The sequence below is a fragment of the Chrysochloris asiatica genome, unplaced genomic scaffold (assembly GCF_000296735.1).
Source record: "Chrysochloris asiatica unplaced genomic scaffold, ChrAsi1.0 scaffold00086, whole genome shotgun sequence".
In the NCBI taxonomy this organism is placed as follows: domain Eukaryota; kingdom Metazoa; phylum Chordata; class Mammalia; order Afrosoricida; family Chrysochloridae; genus Chrysochloris; species Chrysochloris asiatica.
This window is the reverse complement of record NW_006408604.1, coordinates 8,226,571-8,230,071: the sequence shown is the minus strand read 5'-3', so window position 1 is coordinate 8,230,071 and position 3,501 is coordinate 8,226,571. Positions and strand designations below refer to the sequence as shown.

Sequence of the window (3,501 nt, the reverse complement as noted above, 5' to 3'; positions counted from 1 at the left end):
ATACTGATTGAATAAGTATAGTGAAAAGATACAACTCTGGCACATACCTTTCCTGATTTAAAACCTTTTAGTATCTTGATCTATGTGCAGGTTCCTCATCAGCACAATTTTGTGTTCTGGAATTCCAATTACTCATAATGTTATCCATAGTTTGTTATGATTCACACAGTCGAATGCCTTTGCCTAATCAATAGCACAAGTAAACATCTTTTTGGTTATTTTGTAGTATAATATTAGAAAACTTCTTTTGATAATACAGTTGGAGGGAGGGAAGTGCCTCATTAAGTTTAAATAAAAAGGAATCCAGGGTTCATTTTTAGAATATTATTCTTAGCTACAGCAAGACTACCTTTAGAAGTTCATACCAATTTGCTTTCTTTAGCAACCCAAGATTCAGTATATGTACCAGGAATGACTCTGTTTGGGAGAGACTGAGAGAGAGTATGGCTACCGATATGAGATGGTGAGTTATCTCCTCTAATCTGATATTCAGGAGCAATGTAGCTCCATATGATAAACACTGGACTCAATGTCCACATTTGAGTCACCTAGCTGAGGCTTTCTGCTCTGGAGAAGATTTAAAGCCTTGGAAACCCTGTGCAGGGTCACTATGAGTTGGAACTGAATTGAAGGCCTTTAACAATGAGAACAACGATTCTGATACTCATGCCATTTATGCTTAACTAGTTCTGGTGTGGCACTGTAGGATAAGTACTAGATCTTAAGGACCACAGTTCAGACTCACCAGCCACTCCTCGGAAGCACTTTACAGGGCTGCTATGAGTCAGAACAGAATCCATGGCTTTAAAAACAACGTATCTTTCTAAGATTGTGTTTCCATATTGAAGTTTTCTGGTGATGCTTCCTTAATTTCTACTGCTTGAAGGCAAAATCATACAGATTTATAAAACTGGAGGCAAAACATGAATTTATAATTTTCCATACTAATTCCCTTTTTTAAACTTTAAAGAATGTGCCTTGCAAGGGATTTGGCTTGCAGTATAGAAAAATATTAAAGCAATTCAAGTGTAGCAAGGTAACTAAAAATGATTTTCCTTGCTCACATTATTATTGTGCAGAAAGCCAAATAATAAAAATCTGATTTTTTGAGACGTTTACTGTAATCTTGACATTGCCTGAGATAATGTGGAACAAATTTCAATGTAACTTTAAGTATTGTTAAGAATCTTTTCTTACTTAAACAAAACCCTGACTATATTTATAATATTTAGTGTAATAATGGAGTTCTGGTGTGGCACTATAGGATAAACATTGTAACACAGGTCAGTTTGAATTTAAATGTTGGTGATTCAAACTCACCAGCCACTCCTCAAAAACCCTATACAGTGTCACTGTGAGTCAGAACTGACTCAACGACACTTAGCAACTTAACTTGTGATTAATAGCAAAGATTTTATTATTTTTTGGTAGTCTATTTACATTTTGTCATTCTTTTGTAATTTCCAACTTGAATTCCTAGGTAGTTGATAAATTGGCACGAACAAAGCAGACATACTTGCTAAGGTTTTCCCTTTGTCTTTTATTTTCAGCAATTGGCTATCGAATGCCTAAGTATGGTTTTCTTTGTATTTTACTCTGTTTTAGTGCTTAGTTTGAAAATGAAAGTTGATGTCTCTCATTAGATGTGAAAAACTCTGTCATTTCTCAAATTTGCTTCTGTTCCATTCTATCCTTTCCTTTTGGAACTCCAACAAAAGATGTTAGATCTTCAGAAAACATTCTATATGTTCTATTAGTTACATACTTTTTCTCTTTTGCTCAGTTCTTAGAACTTCTGTTAAAGGGTCTTTGAGTTAATTAATCCTAGCTTCTGTGCTGGTGTATAGTTAAATCTATCCAATGAGTTCTTTATTTCAGGTGTATTTTAGATATTGCAAGTTACAGCTCTTGAATGTTCATTAGATTCTTACTCTAAATTTAAATACACCATTTTCCCATCTAACTTGCCCATCTTTTCCTGTGATTTTTTTTTTAAATTTACATTGATCAATGCTACATATTATCTCCTACATGTGTGACATCTCTATGTTGCTATTAATTAACCTCCTTAATCAATTTTTCCTACTTAATCACATTTTGGATAATATATTGGGTGGCTCCAGGTTATATTGTCTTCCTCTCTATAAGACACTGAGTTGTTGTTCTTTGTTTTTTTGTTTTTAACATTGCCAAATTTTGACTTTATTTGAAACTTTTGAAGGGGCATAGGGCACAGAGAGGAAAAGTGTGACTAATTCCCCACCTTTGTTGCCAGACATCTGACCCCAGGTCCATCCATTGTTTTAACAAGTTTCAATTCCCAGCCAAGGTCAGTGAAGCCCATTACACCCCATCTCCTTATGTAACGATTCCTTCAGTGAGTCTATTCACAGTGATCTAGCGAAAGCAAAGGCTTAAAACTATAAAGGGTTCCAACTTAACATTTGTATTTTACAACTGGTAATCATTTAAGTGACAAGTAGTCTCTGAGAGCTCGTCTCAGAAGGGAAGGAGCTAATGGTCAGACTTGGGAAGTTAAGCCGCTGCTGCTCTCAACACCGTAGCCCCCACCCCTGCAGGCCTAGGCAGACACGTAGGGTGGTGGCGGCTTCTTGGCAGCGCCATTCACAGTGGCATCATCATACGGGGGTAACAGCTTCGTAGTGTGGTAACATAAACCAGGACATCAGAGGAGTTTCTTCCATTGATGTTATCTTGTAGCAGTTCCACACACAGCTAATCAGGTAATCTTTAAAGGTCAAGATAATGCTGATAAACAGAAGAATAATGAGGACCATACAGGTAGGATTCACTGACATGGTATCATCTCTGTAAGGAAAATTTGGAGGCAGTTGTCGTATATACTCCTGAATGGAGTTTGGATAAACATGCACAGTGACAGCAACCAAGGTGCGCAGGGCAAAATCAAACATCTGGTAACAGAAGAATGGGATGATCCAGGCAGCATGTTGCTTGTAGGCACCATAAATAGCCATTGCACATATTTAAATCATGAGGAGAGAAATTGCGATAGTGATGCACATGCTCGCCTGTCCGTGAACTCCAAGTCCCTTCCTAGTTCAGAACTGGAAAAGTGATACTGGTCTGGATCAGCAGTGGCGCTCAAGAACATCAGCAGTACCACGGCACTGATGATCAGGTACCAGACGCTAAGCAGGATGGTGCCAGTGTGGATATGGCAGCACAGGCTGCAGCTGTTAAGAGTAGAATGGCATCCAGGGCAGGACCATCTTCATCGTTCAGGCCACGGGTGCAGTTGTGCGATTACGCGCCCAAGTTTTCAGGAACATCGATGTGTTGCTTTGGCCTCCCAGACTCGCAGGCTCACAGGCCCCTGGCTCCGCAGTTCTCTCAAGAGCTCTAGCCAAGAGTCTAATTGCTGTGGGGTGAGATGCTGCGCTCGGAAGGCGGCGGTAGTTTTGTATTGACTTATTCTAAAGAATGTTCCCACCACTCGTCTGTCAGTTTGTTTTACTGTGG

General features: G+C 38.8%; 1 pseudogene; it reads right to left on the bottom strand.

The window, feature by feature from the left end:
- Positions 1-2,581: 2,581 nt before the first annotated feature.
- On the bottom strand, positions 2,582-3,299 carry LOC102833415 (annotated as a pseudogene).
- Between the last annotated feature and the right edge of the window lie 202 nt (positions 3,300-3,501).